General features: G+C 34.6%; 1 pseudogene; it reads left to right on the top strand.

Annotated features, from left to right (window-relative positions):
• Positions 1 to 17,844: 17,844 nt before the first annotated feature.
• Positions 17,845 to 19,963, top strand: LOC137241504 (rho GTPase-activating protein 190-like; annotated as a pseudogene).
• The last annotated feature ends 1,290 nt before the right edge of the window (positions 19,964 to 21,253 follow it).

The raw sequence follows: 21,253 nt of genomic DNA, 5'->3' as shown, positions 1-21,253 counted from the left end.
AAATTTTAACGGACTGTAATGATTTTACAATGACTATTAAGAGAAATGAAGTTCCGCCTAAGATTGCGAAATGGGCTTTGTTTCTCCAAGATTTTAATTATGAAATCGAGCATAGGCCAGGAACTCGAATGAAGCACGTTGACGCCTTAAGTAGGGTGTATTGCTTAATGTTACACGACTCACTAAAGTACCGACTTAAACAAGCACAACTTAAAGACGAGTGGACAAATGCAGTTCGTAAAATTTTAGAAAAGGACGAGTATGAGGACTTTTATATCAAATATGATATCCTTTTTAAAAACCCACACAGAGTTGATTGTAGTACCAGCACAAATGGAAGACGAGGTCAGTGCAAATGTTGGACAGATGGTGCGAAGTTGCATAGAATATATTGTTAATGAAGCAAAGATAGGAAAGAAAGAAGGATTTCTAAACTGTATTAATAAAGAAGATAAACCATTGATAATGTAGGGCCACTTGAAATGACCAGTAAGTCATATAATTATATATTTGTAGTAGTAGATCCATTTAGCAAGTTTGTTTGGTTGTATCCCACAAAGAATACCGGAGCAGAAGCAGTAGTTGATAGGCTAAAGAAACAAGCAGCAATATTTGGTAACACAAAGCGTATTATTTCTGACAAGGAAGCTGCTTTTACTTCGAATTTATTTAAAGAATATTGTGAGGGTGAAAAAATTCAGCATTTATTAATCACAACAGGAGTGCCACGTGGAAATGGACAGGTGGAAAGTATGCATAAGATATTGATTACTATATTATCGAAACTATGCACAGAAACACCAAATAATTGGTACAAGCACATAGATAGGGTGCAACAGTTCATAAATAATTCACCTCCACGAAGCACAAAGCATTCTCCATTTAAGATTATAACAGGGTTTGATATGCGGTTGGTCAATGTGCCAGAGCTTCAAGAGCTTTTAGAAGATGAAGCCGTAAATGAGTTAAATGAAGATCGAGAATTGGTTAGAATTGAAGCTAAAGAAAATATTTCTCATATGCAGCAGGAAAACAGAACATCATATAATTTGCGAAGACGACAGGAATCGAGTTATGAAATTAATGATTTAGTAGCTGTAAAAAGAACCCAATTCGCCAGTGGCTTAAAATTAAAGCCGAAATTCTTAGGGCCATATAGAGTAGTTAAAAAGTTAAACCATGGTCGAAATGAAGTTGAAAAGGTAGGTGATCACGAGGGACCGGGAAAGACATCGACCAGAATATATGAAAAAGTGGTCTAACTCATTCGGAGTCGAATGAAATCAGGACGGCCGAATGTAGTGCTGGATGTAGAGTGATGAACTATTCACTTGTGTATTAAAACAACTTTATTGTTTTTGTAACCTATGAAGCAAACTTTGATTTTTGAAATATATTTTTTTCCGGATAAATGATTCGAGAAGCTTGTAAAATAAGATCGCATTTATGTCGCTAAATGTTGTAATTTCAAGCTAACTTAAATAAATTAAATAATAATCTGTTAATAATTAAATGAATTAAATAATATTATATACACATATGTAAATTAGAGCGTAAAAAATGTTCGTGTATGTAATTTTTATAAGAAAACAAAAGTTTAAAAGCCGCGATAGTTTAGCGAGTGCTCGCTGAAGAAATAACGCCAGTGCTGAAAAACAATATTGCGTATATGCAAATATTATCGAAAATAAAGATGTTGCAGGCGCAAACTTCGGTGGAAACAGCGGAGCGTAACAAAATTCTAGTAGGTCACTTTCACCACACCAAAAACTTTAACACAATTTTTAACATAATTTAAGCACAGAAATACACTAATTGGAGTTTTAGAGAGTAAAAGCAGAGAATTTAAACACAATGAGAAGGCGTTATTTTGGCATCCACTGCTTACGATCCATTTGCATGTGTCACGTCTTGCACTTCACCACTATTCCCCAAATTCATGTTAACTTAACAGGGTGCAAGACGTAACAGAAAATTCTCTTAACGATTTTCTCTGTTCGTCTGTTACCAAAAAATTCTCTGATCAGAGCAAGTATATTGCAAATTTAACTCTCTGATTTTTTTAAAATAAATTATGATGGTTGGAAGGTTGAAGTCTTCGGCACAGACGAAGACAGTCCTGTCCTTACTTGTTTTTTTTTTATATTCAAAGTGTGAATTTGAATCTGTGCCTATGATTCAGGGCAAAACAAAAACAAAAGTGCTACAAGTGTATAGGAGTTGAGCAGCTCCGATGTAAAGAAATATTTTGACAAGTATAAAATACCATTATTCAGTCAACAAATATAGTCAAAAAAGATTCAGAAAGCTGAATTAAAAATTATTATAAATTTTTGATCTCCTAAAGTAAACACATTTGATTCAAATATGATTCCAAAATGTGGTTGAAAAAATATATTCAGTGTTTGATCATCTAAAGTATTCATATTTGATTATTTCTTTTGTTCAATTGTATGGTAACTCATTATTTTGTCAGAAAGAGTAATCAAATTATATTGATATGTAGGGAAATTGAAAATTTAATCACCTAAATGGTGAGTGGGTATAAACAAACCTAGATTGGTATATATGTACACACAAATATTCCTAAACTAAAGATCAGCCTACACCCCCATTTCCCACCCACTTCATTGATACCAATATATCCATGCATAAGCTAACAAATGTTTGTACATTCACATGTTCAAATAAAAGACAAACTGTTTCAATCAACCACTTCCAACAAAAATTATTCTTACGCACGAGCATATGTACAAATCTATGTTCATATGTAAGCTAAGAAATATTTTTATATTCGCATGTTGACAAAGAAAACAAAATTCACTTCAACCATCCAACCATACGCACAAGCACACATACCTATTTACATATGTATGCTCATGTTTTGTATGATAATCACAAAATTCTGAAAACTAGCTTCCTCTTGATTTTTCATTCATAAATTCTTCTTCTTAAGTTGTCCAAATTGACAAATTTTTGCGATTTTATAAATTCCAACTTCGATGCATATTGGGGGTATTCATTATGACGAGCATAACTACTTTCATAACCCCGAACTTTCCTTTGAAATAATACCAAACTATTTATAAGCCTGTATGAAAATACTAATATGGTAGTAAAAAATGCAAATAAACATGCACAGATATTGCCTAGTAAATGTCCACTAACATATTAGCAATATAATCTAAAAATTTCCATCCATTGTTCATATAAGTTATTGCAAATAATTTTCTCATATCCTGAATTACCGAGTTGTCACAGCTTATGGACATTTTTATTTGCTATTTGAAACCCCCCATCATATTCTGCCGAAAAATTGTTCGCGCAGTCACGCAGCCAAATTTGAAGCAACTGTGTTGCAGTTGCTACATAAGAGTGGTGTTTTACCCGTTTCTGGCCCGAATTCGCACTGTGACGTCATACTGTATATGCTGACTTGTTTATCACATGTCAGTACAAAGTAAGAATTTTACATTATTTTCATAGATAAAAATCAATATATGGGAGCGGCGAAATAAATTAAAGTAATTTTGCGAAGAAATATAACATTATTTCTCAAAAGAGCAATAAATTCGTTTATTTTAATTTTATAATGAATTCCCCTTTTAGCTGTAAGTTATTAAAGGTATAAACGGCAACACTTTTAACCACCGACGACACATAATTTGGCTCGTGCCTATTGTATTTCGTCGGCTAATTGCTACGAGCATTGATATTTACATATCCATGGCCGTATACGCGGATTGCCATAATTGATTTGGTCGCTTCATAACGCGAAAAGCGACAAGTTGTTTTATTAATAACTTAAGCCACTGCCACAGCATCAAAGCGACCAAGCTTTTTATACATGTCTGCCTTTAATTGGAGTATTATTGAATATGTATATATGTATGTACATTTGTACTTTTTTGCTTTGGTTTGTATTTTCATACATATATATTCAATGATACAATGCTCAACATCTGATCAACAGGCACATGTATTTTGTGTATTGTTGGTCTTATTTACATATTTAAGGGTTGATTTGAGGCAGGTCAAATGTATTTAAGTTTGACTTGGCTTATCAAACCTGCCTTTGAAAATATTCAAGTACATAGGTACTTACATCATTGTACTGAATAACACATATAAAATGCTTTAGGAAATTTCTTTATAGGTACCTCCCCTCCCACCCATAGTCCAAATAATAACTAAATATTTTTTTATTTATGCAATTGTTATTAAATATTTTATTTATTTCAATTTTTCAATTTATTAATAATTCATAATTCATGGTTAATATGCATACATTTTATGCAAATTAACGTTTTATAAATATGCAATGGATTTCGTGTGCACAGAAATTCCAAGTGTGCAAATGCCGTCGGCAAAACACTATTTGCATGCATATTTCAATTTGCATACATTTTCCTAACATTTTAATTTATTAACAAAAAGGGATAGGATAATTCATAAATGTATGATTAATTTACATACATTTCATGAAAGGGCATATTTTGGGTATATGAATAAAAGAAGCAAATATATTGCTATTATTATATTAATTAAGTTCAAATTCATATTAAATCATAAAACAAGCAAATATATTGCTACAAGTAATAAAATTTAAATTTAATTAATCCTACTAAATACCTATATTCCCACAAAGAAATCATATTAAGAGAAAATCCAGAGAATTTATACACCAGCTGAAACTGTTGACAGAGAATTTTCTGCTGTTAACTGGTTAACATTGAAATTGGATTGTGTGTGGTGAAGTGCAAGACGTGTTCACATGCAAAAAAGTTGGAATCTAGCAAAAACGCCTTCTCATTGTGTTTAAATTCTCTGGTAAAAGTTAAAATTCTGAACACATTAGCTGAATAAAAAGTGTACAAATAATTGTTAAATAACAAATACAGACAGTGGTAGTTTAACAAATTCTGCTGTGGTAAGTGGTGAATGTGACCTACTAGAATTTTGTCAAGCTTGCTTCACACGATTTTTCGTCCCTGCAACATCTTTATTTTCGATAATCTTTGGTATATGCGTGTATGTATTTGGGTATGTGCAATAGGCTGTTTCATAAGCGATGCTAAATTGTGATTCTTTTCCTTGCTGGTAATTTTGTCTAATATCGCTTTTCCAATAACTTTTTCAGTGCATACCAATTTTGGTAAGCTGGTAATTTTATCGGTAGTAGTGCAGTTTATGGTACCCACCGAAATTTGGGCCAACATTTTCGAGTGAGGTATCAAAAGACGCGTATTCACGCCTAGATTAAGAAGGAAGTTAACTTTGTTTACCCGTTTAAAAGTTATCGGCGAAAAACAGGTTTGTGTGATACATATTGTTCCCGCACGTTTACAATCTTTTAAGCACACACATTACTTTACTTTTTATATTTGGTATATTAACATAATCTAACTTGCACGAATTAACGAAAAAATTAGGTTAAATTTCACTAATTTACTTATAAAATATTAAAACAAATGTTGCAAAAAATTGCTGTCCAAATGAAAACACATGAAAGTGAACAGTGTTGCCAGCACACCAGCGAAGGAAATTAGTTTTGTTGTTCTGTGTTAGGATTAATACAAGGCGGTGGCGGCTCAACATAAATGTAAATAAACATACAATTACATTCTTTTTGTAATTTACTGAATATTTTGCAATTTAATATATTAAAATCGAAGAGAATACGGCTATTTATCCAAATAAGGTGATGCTGGCAAATATTAGGAATTTTCATTTTTATTTATGCGCAGTCCTTTATCATCTTCTCTTCTCTCTTTTCTTCTCTTTCCTTCTCTTCTCCCCCCTTTCCTTTTCTTCTCCACCCTCTCCTTCGCTTCTCTTCCCTTTCCTTTTCTAATCTTTCCTCTTTTCTTCCCTTCTATTTCTTCTCCCCACCTTTCCTTTTCTTCTAGGTTTTTAGAAAATTTCGATATCGAAAAAGTGGGCGTTGTTATAGTCAGATTTTGTTCATTTCAAACAGCGATCTGAGATGAGTGCCCAGGAACTTACATACCAAATTTCATAAAGATAACTCAAAATTTACTCAAGTTGTCGTGTTTAAGTATGGACGGAAATGGCTAAATGAATTTCTTTTTTCGCCCAGATCATTTTGATATATAGAAGTATATATCTATCTCGCTTAGTTTATGCCGTTACAGTGAAGAAGAAGGTAACGTTTTACAATACAGTGTACCACCTAATTTTTATCAAAGGTGGTATCAAAAGATGCGTCTCGACCTCCGTTTTTAAAATTGTAAATATAAGTATTTTGCGCGGATATAGTTTTGGTCTCCAAACCAGTGTTGGACCCACCCATTGTATGTGTGGATTGATTCTGGATTCATTTGTAATTCATGTGGTTGTTTTTATTGATAAAATAAAGAATCTGTAATGTTTTAATTTGAAGAGAAAAAAATGTTTAATGGATAAATGAACTTTTATAAGTATGAATTAAGTGGACACGACTTTAGAAATGTCTTAAGACAATTTCCGCACGATTTGATTGTCATCAAATTAATTATTTCACCTGTTCAAAAATATCCTTAACCAATTTTGGTTAATTCGTTAAGAACTATGCTCAAGTCCGGCTGAAAAAGGGCAAAAGTTATTTTTGGTTGGACGTAACTTTTGAAATAAACTGACTAATTTTCTCACGATTTAATGAATTCATTAAATCAATAATTTCACCTGTTTTTTTAACAAAACGAACTCAGCCCATCTGGGAATTCGTTTTAAAACTAGGCTCGGTCCAATGCTGAAAAAGAAAAAAAAATGTTTTATTAGTATAGCCCAAGTAGGAGGAGGAGGGCACAGAGTCATATCACTGGAATAAAATTCCATGATATGAGTCTGAAGTCTCGGAGTTAAATAAAAAATGTGTTTGTACTTATGAATATTAAAGCTGAAAAGAAAAGAGATATATGTAAATATATATATATGTAATTTTTTTTTATTATATTTTATTACTTTGAATAGCGAACATTTAATACAAAGTTACAAAAAATTAGAAGCTGTCCACAAAACCTTGCTGTGGTCTGCAGTTTAATGCGGAATCTTTGGCAGAACATTAAGTTTCTTTTTTTTAGCTGAACTTTTAACTTTTCTGTTTTTTTTTTTGTCAGCTTCGTCTTTATTTGCGGACCATTTGGCATTTTTATATAATAATGTTCTGACCATAAATTCTAACAATTTTGAACGGTGTTGCGCACACTCGTCATCTTTATTGAACCAGAATGGAAAATATCTATCGCTTTTCCTCCGTATGTAATCTACAATAAGTTTTTTTAAACCCGGTTTATGCCTGCTAACGTTGAACATTTCCGTATACCACTTCATATGTGACCGACTGATCTCCAAGAAATCATCGCTGGAATTAATAAGGCGTAAATTCTTTTGCGCTTTATAATTTTTCGCTACTATAAGGGCGATGTATTAGCTTCATCTACTTTGTCTTTTGACATAAGTTTTACACTTTTCGCAATTTATTTTGCTTTTAAATTGGTTATAAATCGAGTAGCCCGTATAATAACGATGTACCTGGAGTTCTCCAGACCTCTCCGGAATTTGTTCGGGAATGTCGTTAAAAAGATCTTCTTCCGCAACGCGCTTTCCTATTAGATTTTCTTTTTATTGACAAACTCGTAATGATATCTCCGGACTGTCTGTCATCCGCGTTTGCCCGTTTGTCATTTGAATCTTCATCTAAATCCAAATCTAATAGGATTTGGCCAGTAACTTTTGGATGATGCTTGTCTGCGATCCAATCGAGAAACTCATCATCATCATCCTCGCAGTTACTGCCCTTTGCCTTATTTGCAACAATGTATTGCATGTCATGAGCAGATGGGTGGCAATTAACACCTTGGCTTGCGCGAACTTTATAGAAAAATTCTCAAGCGCACCTTGATTTAATTTTCCCAGCAAAATGAAGTTAACTGCGCTATAATTTTCAAAAATATCATTACATAAATTTAATATTGACTTGCGGGTAATAACTACACCTTCAAAACACTGTAATTTACGAGTGTGTGTTGACATCAGTCGTTCAAAGTATTTTATATGGCTTTCAATGCGAGCAATTTTATCCGCATCTCCTCTTTTCAGAGGCAATTTCATCGGATTTTTGTGGCCTACATATTTACAGTCCAATTCATCGAATAAGTCATTCATCCTTTGAGTAAACAATTCAGTCGGTTCGGCACTCTCCAATATGATTTGTTCATCTCCAAGCATGTTATTTTCATATAACATACGGATTCCAGCGGCCACTGAATTGCTCAAAAATTGTGTGGCTCTGGAAACGCTGATCCGTTCAAAATTACTCGGATAAACATGCGAGTGTGTTAATTTTGGGCAAATTTTAAAATTTTCATCATTGTCAATATCGTAAATCTTTTGAACATCCGCCCGCCTTACAGGTTTATCATCTGTTATAATTTTATCGTGGTTTAAAAATTTATTTCTAACGGATTTGAGCAAATGACAATAGTCATACATAACATGCATACTTTTGCCATTATAAATCCAAGTACTATTATCTTTATCTATATTTAACGACCGATATGCTATTTGATTTGGGCCGCCTTGATCGCACAATATAGCTTTCACATCAAGGCCTATCTATCTTTAATGCGATATCTACTTTTTCCTTGAGTTTTTCGACAACCATATCCTTGTCTCTTGAATGCACTACGTAATATGATAAAATGTATTTCCATTTACTGCAAATACCTTTTATCATGAAAAATATGCATTTGTCCCCGACCAAGTTTTTTCGTTGACCATTACCATAGTCTACATAGCCATCAAAAAGATCTTCTTTGTTATTAAATACTAAATCTTTTTTAATGCTAATTTTGTCAAATATGATCTGGCATATTTTTTCTTCCTTAATCATATTGCTTATCAGTTTCGACAAATTTGCAATAACATTTTAATCAATGCTAGGTCTGACATAGGGTATTGGTCGATATCGCAGTAAGGATTTTTTGTGAGGCAGACGAAATCCAAATCGTCTATCATAAGGACATATGCCTTAGAGGACATATAATTAACATTTTGGGCCAATATTTTGAAAAATATTGGTAGAAATAGGAAGCAATCAGTTTACAAATACCCGATAAGTACTGAACAGCATAATTCCTTAGACATTTTTTTTTTTTTTATTTTATTATGAATTTATTAACTATACCGCGATCTATTAGTGTGGCTGAACATAGCTTTTATGAAAAGAACGGACTTCAAAGAATTGTGCTCTTTCGTAAACCTATGAACATACCAAACCTAAACCAATTCAAAATTCATCGTTCAACGTCAAAAACTGGACTAGTAAATCGATTCACTTAAAAATGTCGTTAGTAAATAATGGAGATGCCATAATGAAATGTACTCATTGAGCATGTTAACTTATTCATTCCATAAGTTTGGAACATTCGTCCCATTTAAGAATTTGGGAATCGGCTTATATATGGAATATTATGTATATACTTATTTGATATATTCGAACCTCGTGAGGTAGTATCAAACGAACGTGTTCCCTATATTCTAAATTAACGATTTATACGGAACATTTCCATGAATACTTAGCGAAAATAAATTCCAGAATAAAAATGTGAATACTCGACGACAACAGATCAGAACGAAATAAATATGGCTGATTGCACTTGCTTAGTACTATATTATAAAGAAACACCTTTAACCACCATTTTCTAGCTTTGCACTACTTTTAGACTGGGTCGATTTATTAACCGATATCGCGCCATCGACTTTTCGATAAGATTTGGGCAAAGGAAAAAAAGTTGCACTACGCACACCCAAAAAAATAATTTTCGAGCCTGCGAAATTTCATTTTTTTGACTTTCTTCGACTTTGCTTTTTAAGGTTTTTTTCATGACCGACTAAAAATATTTTCATTTGATTGTAAAATTTTCATGTATACCCTGGCCGACCCAAAAATGTCCGCTAAAAACGTTGTCGATAACAGTTTTTTGAAAAAAAAAAGATATTTTTATTATTAGCGTCGGATATGAAAATTTTTTTAGTAGGTCATGAAAAAACCTTAAAAATCAAATTCGAAAAAAGTAAAAAAAAAATGAAATTTCGCAGGCTCGAAAATTATATTTTTGTGTGTGCGTAGTGGAACTTTTTTCCTAAGCCCAAATCCTATCGAAAAATCGATGGCGCGATATCGGTTAACTTTCGTCCAAACAAATCGACCCACCCTAATGTACATACCTGAATACATACCCGACACGCATGAAAAACGGGTTAGGCAATTATCACGCTAGGAGTCCCAATACTCCGACAATACTGCTTTTTGCCTAAAATTATGCAATCAACTCAATCAAAACTATTTTATAGGATCCATTGCGACTACAGCGCTTTAAATACAGGAAATAGTGGATTACATCCGCGGAGTATTCGTGATGCTGGTTTCCTCAATCGCAGTTTACAAATACCCGATAAGTACTGAACAGCATAATTCCTTAGACATTTTTTTTTTTTTATTTTATTATGAATTTATTAACTATACCGTGATCTATTAGTGTGGCTGAACATAGCTTTTATGAAAAGAACGGACTTCAAAGAATTGTGCTCTTTCGTAAACCTATGAACATACCAAACCTAAACCAATTCAAAATTCATCGTTCAACGTCAAAAACTCGACTAGTAAATCGATTCACTTAAAAATGTCGTTAGTAAATAATGGAGATGCCATAATGAAATGTACTCATTGAGCATGTTAACTTATTCATTCCATAAGTTCGGAACATTCGTCCCATTTAAGAATTTGGGAATCGGCTTATATATGGAATATTATGTATATACTTATTTGATATATTCGAACCTCGTGAGGTAGTATCAAACGAACGTGTTCCCTATATTCTAAATTAACGATTTATACGGAACATTTCCATGAATACTTAGCGAAAATAAATTACAGAATAAAAATGTGAATACTCGACGACAACAGATCAGAACGAAATAAATATGGCTGATTGCACTTGCTTAGTACTATATTATAAAGAAACACCTTTAACCACCATTTTCTAGCTTTGCACTACTTTTAGACTGGGTCGATTTATTAACCGATATCGCGCCATCGACTTTTCGATAAGATTTGGGCAAAGGAAAAAAAGTTCCACTACGCACACCCAAAAAAATAATTTTCGAGCCTGCGAAATTTCATTTTTTTGACTTTCTTCGACTTTGATTTTTAAGGTTTTTTTCATGACCGACTGGCCGACCCAAAAATGTCCGCTAAAAACGTTGTCGATAACAGTTTTTTGAAAAAAAAAGATATTGTTATTATTAGCGTCGGATATGAAAATTTTTTTAGTAGGTCATGAAAAAACCTTAAAAATCAAATTCAAAAAAAGTAAAAAAAAATGAAATTTCGCAGGCTCGAAAATTATATTTTTGTGTGTGCGTAGTGGAACTTTTTTCCTAAGCCCAAATCCTATCGAAAAATCGATGGCGCGATATCGGTTAACTTTCGTCCAAACAAATCGACCCACCCTAATGTACATACCTGAATACATACCCGACACGCATGAAAAACGGGTTAGGCAATTATCACGCTAGGAGTCCCAATACTCCGACAATACTGCTTTTTGCCTAAAATTATGCAATCAACTCAATCAAAACTATTTTATAGGATCCATTGCGACTACAGCGCTTTAAATACAGGAAATAGTGGATTACATCCGCGGAGTATTCGTGATGCTGGTTTCCTCAATCGCAGTTTACAAATACCCGATAAGTACTGAACAGCATAATTCCTTAGACATTTTTTTTTTTTTATTTTATTATGAATTTATTAACTATACCGTGATCTATTAGTGTGGCTGAACATAGCTTTTATGAAAAGAACGGACTTCAAAGAATTGTGCTCTTTCGTAAACCTATGAACATACCAAACCTAAACCAATTCAAAATTCATCGTTCAACGTCAAAAACTCGACTAGTAAATCGATTCACGTAAAAATGTCGTTAGTAAATAATGGAGATGCCATAATTAAATGTACTCATTGAGCATGTTAACTTATTCATTCCGTAAGTTCGGAACATTCGTCCCATTTAAGAATTTGGGAATCGGCTTATATATGGAATATTATGTACATATATACTTATTTGATATATTCGAACCTCGTGAGGTAGTTTCAAACGAACGTGTTCCCTATATTCTAAATTAACGACTTATACGGAACATTTCCATGAATACTTAGCGAAAAAGAAATTTCAGAATAAAAAGGAATACTCGACGACAACAACAGATCAGAACGAAAATCGACACTGATGATGGCACAACGCCGAAACCGGTTTGTCTTAAAACCAAATTTGACAAGGGATGACGGAAAACTTCCAATATACAGGTGAATACTCCCTGTGTTTGCAATTTTTCCCATCATATAGGGATCGCTAACGACGGAGTAAAATAAATCAGTAGTTTGTACCAAACAAAGACCACCATGACGCAATGAACTGAACAATCCAAAGCAATACCAATGCGTGGTATGGCCATGTTCAAAAAATGATCCGAAGAACTTGAATAATCTCGTTGTAAAGGAGCTACAAGTTTTCCAAGGACTTCTTTTGACACCTCACAACCACGACCCTTGAGGTCAGCAAAAAATCGTGAGCAGTTGAATCGAATGGTCGACGAAGCTCGGATCCACCACCACCTCTTTGCAATTCAAGGTGAGAAGAATTTAATGCATCCACTTGATAGCTCATGATATTGACTTGTTATTATAAGCTTTTATTTACCTTCACTTGGCTGTTGTATGTAATGAAATCTTGCAAGTTAAATTTGATACACTTCCCGGTGTCCGGTTGAGCTGAAATTTTGCACACATGTATAACTCCGATGACAATGCAATATTACTTTGCGAGAATTCGATAAATTAATCTATAACACAGTTATCGGTAAAGACTTGTGTTTACTTTGTCATAACAGCCTAAGTCCCATACAAACCCGCCGGTACCTAACCGTGGATTCTGAGACTTAGGCGATTATTCCTTGTAACCATAGATATTTATATTGCATATTAACAAACTGCGAAAAGCGGAGACACAACCCTCTGTTGTATTTCTGTGTATAACCAACATCGCTAATTTTTTAAGGCTGTTTAACTCTGTAATCTTTTCTGTAATTTATTTTGCTTTTGGAAGAATTACCTATTTGAAAAAAGCTGGCTGAAAAATATTTGTAACAGCTTAATTTAAATCAAGAATGGAAAATCTTAGAAAATATGAGCAAATGTGGAAATTACGCGCGTTCGTTGAACGAAATATTGAAAATCTATTGATCATCGCTAGGAAATTAGCGACGTTCCATCAACTAAGCAGCATTTTAGCAAAACTACTGTTATTATTTGGCTTCTCAAACACACCCATATTAAATCTAAAATATACAACTCAAAAATGACTCCGGTTGTTATGTCCGCAGCATTTATTTGGTTCAAATACACAACCAGTAATAGCCAAAGCCATAATAATTTACACGGGTCATCAATTCTTTCTCTGGTTCAAAAGCTGAACTACCAGCGCTACCGTCATCAGCTCAGTGTCATCATTGCCAGTAGCGCCAATAACACCAAACTCGTGCCTGACACACAAAAGTCGTTTCACTCAATAGCGCAAATGAAATGTACTACGCACTCACTACTAAGTAGCGTCACAAATTCTCGTGGAGTCATTGCATCAATGAGCTACCATTGAGCTGGCACCGCACTGGCGTTGACGCCATGCAATTTACATCACTAAAATTGCGCGAATGCCCAGGCTCATGACATTTTTAATCACGACTGTGAAAACGAAGCAGTGGCAAAACGTATGGTGTATTCCTGGCGCAGCCATCCCCTCATTATCAATTCATATTTCTCATTATCAATTTATGTATTCTCAATATGAAGTAACATTTTTCACTATCGATTTATATTTTCTCAATAAGGAGATACGCTTCTCATTATCATATTTTATTTTCTCATTATAAAGTTGGATTTCCCATTATCGATTTGCGTTTTATCAATACCCGTGTTTTTTTTTTAACGTTTCGTTTGCCCGTGAAAAATAACGCCTATCCTGGCTTAGATAATGCTTAGGAGACCCATCTAGAGGCTGTAGTTAAACAACTAGCTACAGCACCAGGGTGTACCGAAAAGCGGAGACACAACGCTCTGATGGCCATAGGGTATACCATATAGCTGAATCAGTTGCGATGAATTGTGGACACACATAGAACACATAGAATTAGTGTAGAGGGTGAAACAAAGACACATATTTCAGTTACATCGTAGTATAATGCGAATTGAAATTTAGTAGGACAAAATTTATGCGCAGCAATTTCAGAGGTGTATTTAAAGTTTGTCGCTTAGCAGTCCATATAAAGTTTAAGCGTAAACGACTATACGCGTGTTAAAAAACACGGCTAATATAAACAAAAACTGATCGAAGAATAAAGTTGTTGCATGCGCGAACTTCAGTGGAAAGCAGCGGAGCTTCACAAAATTCTAGTAGGTCACTTCCACCACACCTAAAACTTTTAACACAATTTTTAACATAATTTAAGCACACAAAATACAATGCAACCTTGCAAACAACAGCCGTCATTTTTATGTGTAAAACAGGGCTATTCATTTCATAGCACAATTGTGCCCTCTCAATTCACACGCATATGATTTGCTCTGTCGTCGTTAATTGAGTTAGTCGTCGCTTGGCACCATTGTAAATTTTACCAAGTAGCGCAACTAACAGCTGATCGGTGAAAATTCGCACATTCACACGCACAGTTCTCGACTCAATTTCAAAACAAAATTTAGATTATTTAATTCAAATTTTAAAGTGAGATAATCCTTACAAATTTATGTATACAGAATATATATGGCGTTTTTGTTGTTATTAAAACAATAGTTTTATTTATATTAAAGCCTTTATCATTTTTTTTTTTTTAACTTTGAAAAATCTCCGAACACCATTCCTTCATTATATGACATTCGACTGCCTAGTCCACTGCCTTCCACTCTATTCGCATATAACCTCTACTTAAGCTGCTAAACTATATAGTAAACAATGCTTGGCATTTGGCGTAGCAACATCGGTGGTGGGTATCGGCTGATCGGTATAAAAATATGTATCAAAAATTATGCGCGATACATATACTTGTTGTTACCTCGTTGCTTGCTAGTAAGTGACTAAATAAAAAATTAATTCACCCGCACGATGATTGCGCTCTCACTAATACAGGTGCACTTTCAGTTTTGAATAGCCCTGGTGTAAAAATTCTATGATACAACGAACGCTAACGCGGTTAGGCTGTTATCGGTAAGTATTGCATACTTTTCTGCGCACTTGATTTTGTTTTCCAGATTTTTGGCGATTGAATTTTACCTAAGCGAAAGTTGGAATTTTATTTTAAAACAGATTTCACATTGTAATAGCAAGAAAAGGAGATCCTAAATATTCTTAATTATGCCAACAAAATTTAACACGCTTTTTATTAGAACAATTAGGACTGTGATATAAACTGTAAGATTTAATAATTTAGGTGTAAAGTTTTAATGTTAAAAATATATAATTATGTACAATATAGAATTTTTTTGTCGCAGACGAAAAAGCCTAATTATCGTTAAAAGTTACAATGAACTTACAAAGTGTTATATTTCTTTACAGTCAATTTATTTTTTACTTTTTAGTTAATTTTATTAACCAATAATAAAAGCTTATTTTTAAAAAGTTTTTTTTTCTATAATTTTATTTTTCAACCAGAAATAACTTTGAATTAAATAGATTAATAGAATGGTTAACAATTGGCTAAGAAAGATTCTTAATGTGTGAGATGCTCATTTTGGAAGAGTAAACACTTTATATGTTTCATTTGACACAACGGCGTCGACATCATTTTGTAGTAGTATGCATACGGCAAGTTGAGAGCTACAATTGCTACTGGTTGTAAAGAGTTACCTAAATGCAATGTAGGTACTGCATTGCCCATTAGCTGCTGCCTCCCATTCGCCTCCTCCTCGAAGTGGATGTTGCATATAAATCCATTCGGATTTAAATCAAACCCCAAATTGGCGACTCATTTATCCATAATGTCGAGCTTTTTCGGCATTTTGAAGAAACGGGGTGTAGGAGTGGACAGATTTGTCCGTCCACATCCCGAAATAATGCACTTTTTGTCGACCGGCATATTAATTTTTATTTAATTTAAATTATAAAACTTTCGCGTTCGCGTTTCTGAAAAAATCACTTTGAATTAACTGGATTCCAAGTAACTGTATTGTAATCTCCCATTAGCTCTTCCACCGTTAAGTTTACACTACTAAACAACGTTGAAAGGCTTGGAAATTTTACGGTTGTATATAATTCGAAGTTATTTCTTTATAGTTCACGAAACAGTCTAAACTAAGTTGGAGTTGAGAAGAAGACTTAACTTTTCCAAATGGAAATAATAATTGTGTTCCGAACTATATCTGTTGGTAGGGTGCGTCGGGCACCTACCTAGCTCGCGTATGACTGAATCGTGCTTTTCGGATCTCAGGGATCCGAATTGTGGTCCCACGGTATCGCCTACAATGTGTTCACCGCTTAAAGCTGGAGACATTGGTGCTTTATCGGTAACCGTATCGGTAACCTATAACAGCTGATTCGACCAACCTTATGAGAATCAATGCAATCGATTATTGGTGCCGCTAAGGTCGTAACCGTATCGTAGCCAACCAATTGGGTTTTGGTTTACCGTCGTAACGATAAACAGCTGATAACGTTAGGGATACGGATACAGCGATACGACATACGGCACCAATGACTCCAGCTTAAAGCTAAGGCCACACTGAGCTGCACTACACTGCGCTACAAAATATTCTTCGCATGTATTCTTATGAAGCAATTCATATCTAGCGGCCGCTGCACTGCGCAGCGCGGCCATGAGCGGCAATGTTGATAAAATAGAATAGGCAAAAAGGTGAAGCGTCGCCGCCGCTACATGTCGCACCGCTTAGTGTGCACGCACTTTAAGAGACAAAACCGGCGAAGTCATACGGGTGGCAACCTCGTTTCGTTCATTCAAAAATGTTATTAATTCATGGAAATGAGTATAGAATGACATTTTTGAATGAATTTTCATTATGAAGAAAAACGTGTGACGCGTGAGTATGAGTATCGCATAGTACAGGTCTGTAAACCTGTACTATGGAGTATCGTTCCCTTTTTGATAATTTTATATTTTATTTTATTCGATTCCTTTTTTTCTCATTTCAGATGCCAAACGTTACAGCAGCACCATCACCTAGTAATACGGCTATATTCTTACTCCTATTCATCCGGCAAGCTCAACTGATTCACAAGAGAGCCAGTGCAAAAATTATGCACTCACCAGCTTCATGGAGGAATTTAATAAAATGTATGAGGATAACATCAGCGAAAGTTCAGTTAGAGTCATGAAACATTTAATTGAGATTTTCCAAGAAAATGATGTGTCTTACGTGCGCAGCTCAGAATTTTTAAAATTTCTTCTATGCATAATTAATGTGCTCGAGAAGCGGCCGTGTAGCCGTCGCAATAGGGAAACAGCAATTTTGCGATTTTTTTTTTTTTGTGTACGACCACAATCACAAACCGTTCCTCAGTCTAGGTTAATCGAAACACCGTTTTTTTTTTTTTTTTTTTTTTTTTTTTTTTGAATAGTTTCTGTAGCCTTAAGTCAAACGGATGGACTTTTCTAACACGAAATAGAAAACTACCTAGGCATTAATTGAAATAAAAGCGCGGAGTCGATTTTGGACATATTGAAAAAAAAAGAAATCACTCGCACGCAAAAGAAAGCAAAGCTTGCTAAACTTACATATGTATATATGCAAAAATCAGTTGGGAATAGAAAAGGAATACGAGCAAAAAGTATTACCTGAAGCTCGTTTGAGCATAGATGGATTGATTCATCCTAGTTTTTGGTGTCAGCCCAGTACCTAATCGACCAGTTGAGAGACAAGTTGACTTTGTTCATAACGTTATAACAAATATACTTATAAACAAGAAGCCTTTTGTGCTGGTAACCACTAAAAACGACGACGCCAATGAAACATACATATATACGGGAGGCGGAAAAATATGCCAACGTAAGGAATATAAAGGTTTGGTTCAATTGGTAGAAACATCGGCGCATGAATCTATAAATATAGATTTATATTTCTTGCTCAAAAGATTGACAAAGTTAAAAATCGCGTTAAAACTATCACATATGACGACGCGGCGAAATCGCGGAAGGAAATTTGGATATACGATCCGAAGCTGTAACGAGACTTATTCGAAATCAAATAATCGACTATCATGTACTTTGGTCTCAAGGTTCCGAAATATTAGCACAATATAGAGAATGGACCGAATTTTGAATATTTTTGGTATGGAAGCTGGTCAAAAAACTTTTCAGACGTCACATGAAATTGCGGGATGACCATTTGACCAAAAAACTTAATCAATATATTGATAAATTTGCCAATGCACTGGAGTATCTTTTACCCGACATAAGCAACTTAGGAACAGTGGATGAAAATATATGGCTCAATGCCAAAGGCATTTTACGAAATCATCCTGATTTCGAACAATACTTTTTTTGAATTTCCCCAAGTTTCGTGGACTAAATTAGTTGATATGGAAGAAGCAGAAGAATTCCGTATTCCATTTAATGTACTGGATACTCCAGAAGCGGAAACGATTTTTAGAACTTATGTGAATGCTGTACAGCAAGATAAAGAAAATAGAATGGAAGCACCAGTTTAAGCCTTTGTTGGAAGAATCTGGCTTCGTAACGCCAGGCAAACAACCATCGAAAGTACGCGTACTTTTTATGGGCCGTGAGTGGTTTGAAGCTTTATCAGAACATGATTGTCAACAAATTTATGATATTCATCAAGACGAAATAATTGAAAAGAGTAAGCAAAACTTTAATGAACTATTGTTAGAGAGTGCTCAATTTTTCCAACAATTCAAAAATGTGGACATCATAACCCAAGACAATGTTCGAGCTATTACAGAACTTATACAGGATGATTCCAGGTTCAAAATACTAGATAGACTTGATCAGGAGCGACGAGTTATCCTATTTCAACACTTGGGCTTTATACACTGTCCAATTCGTGAGCATTGCCCGTTTTTCCACAATTGCGTTAACATTTTAGTTGACGAATGTTTGGCAGACAAGTCACCAAATCAGAAGAATTTAAACGATAGAAAATCATCGCACAATGACAGAACATTGAATTTACTAATTGTTGGATCTGAGCACTTAGCAATTTTCTACTTAATGATATTCGAATATGTATGGGTTCAAAAGGAGAATATGTTTATGAGAATCAAACATATTCCTTAAATTATCGAATTGCAAATGGAGATATGGAAGCGTTTAAGTCACTTGTTGTTCATTCGAGTGGTCTTATTTGTGTCTACTCAAATCAACAGTCCTTTGAAACACTAAAGGATAATTTAGAAAGAACGTTATTATGTAATTTGGAATTAGAGGATAAGTTTGAAAACTTGCCTATAGTTTTGGTGTATCAACTTCAGGATTTGAAAGAAAATGAAGTTGAGTATCTGCGCAATGAAGGATTACGTGTGTCTGAAATGCTGCATTGCGATTTTATTGATAATCAACTAAATCAAGAAAAATATGTACGATATTCTTAATATTGTCATACTTTCATTAAGGCTTACAGAAATGAAAAGTTTCGATTCATATTCTTCAAACCACATTGATTTAGGAATACTTATTTGCATGTTTTGCGGCGACCAATATGACATTGAAAATATTATTAGTCCTCTAATAGCTGAATCAACAAATTGTAAATCGTCAGAGCATTCAATTGTAATCGACGTATTCATAGGAGACTACAAAAAACGTATAGAAAATATTCTTTCATCATATCTGCAACCAATCGGCGCAACCATTACGAAACCTTGTGCTTACTATTAAGTTCTATGAGGACTACTTAAATGACATTGAAAATTGTAGTTTAGATACACGCGCATCTATATCAGGTCCAATTTGGATGACCATAACAAAGTGAGCAAAATATGAATAAATTCTAAACGAACACTAGCTCTTGAGATAGGCACCAATTAATTTGTGAAAACTACAGGGTGTTAGACGACTTTTGTGTCACACTGAGGCTAATTGACTCCATAACATTTTCTGCACTTGAGGGACAATGGCGACAAGATGTAACTTGAGACAACATCCAGCTGAGGGAAATCCCGAGGAAGTGAATTACGAGGTGAACGAGCCCTTGTGACAGGTATGCGCGCACTTTGAACAGCTGCATGTAATAGAAGTTACTTTTAAGTTAACAATTCCAACCGTTTCCGTTACAGCGCATCGCTTGATTTCAAGTTACCTTTCAGAAGCAGCGTAAGCACCTGTCCTTTCTTAGAATTCTCCGACATCGATGGCGATTTTTTTGGTCGTTTAATCACCTTTTCCTATAACGCCACAAATCAAAGGTTATCTAAAACGGTGTAACAAATTCCACGGATTTTGCGCATGGAATGTTGGCTGTGGAGTCAGTTGATGTGGGTTCAGCCGTAGTACTTATCGGAGGTCAAAGTGGTATGTGGTTTTTTTGTATTTTTATTTATTTAGATACACTGAACATAGGTAAATATAGCAAAACACAATATAATTACATTGATCAATTGATTAGATATATATGTATTGCGAAAATGCATGTTTAGCATGCTGGCTCGTTTCTGAGTATAATCCCATTTTGAAATTACAACAAGGCTATCCAAATCACGATTATACACACCTGCACCTATTGTACGTTGAAATTCCTTGTGTATACCATCCTTTTGCGCTTCCTCGCGCAATTCCTCGGGTACGGGTACCGAAACCTGATACGACGACTTGTGCGTCAATGGCGGATTTTGATTTTTAAGGCGCAAACGCTTCAATTTTTAATTTAATCAATTTTACTGTGAGTTAATAAATTTTCTTCAGATTTTTTTGTACGGCGAGCGACGACCAGCGACGATGATTTATTAGAAAAATAATGAGCTTTTAGTAATTTGTATTTGTTGTAATTATGGATTCACCGGTGTTCTGTGGCAGATAATGGGTCTGCGTTAGGATAGTGTTGGCCTCGTTCGGGGTGAACGAGAGCTGGGTTGAGCGAGTTGTTGGCCTCGTTCGGGGTGAACGAGTGCTGGGCTAGGGGGTTGGTTGGCCTCGTTCGGGGGGAACGAGAGCTGGGTTACGGGGTTATAA

The sequence above is a fragment of the Eurosta solidaginis genome, chromosome 2 (genome assembly GCF_040869045.1).
Source record: "Eurosta solidaginis isolate ZX-2024a chromosome 2, ASM4086904v1, whole genome shotgun sequence".
NCBI lineage: Eukaryota > Metazoa > Arthropoda > Insecta > Diptera > Tephritidae > Eurosta > Eurosta solidaginis.
This window is presented reverse-complemented; position numbering and strand designations above follow the sequence as displayed.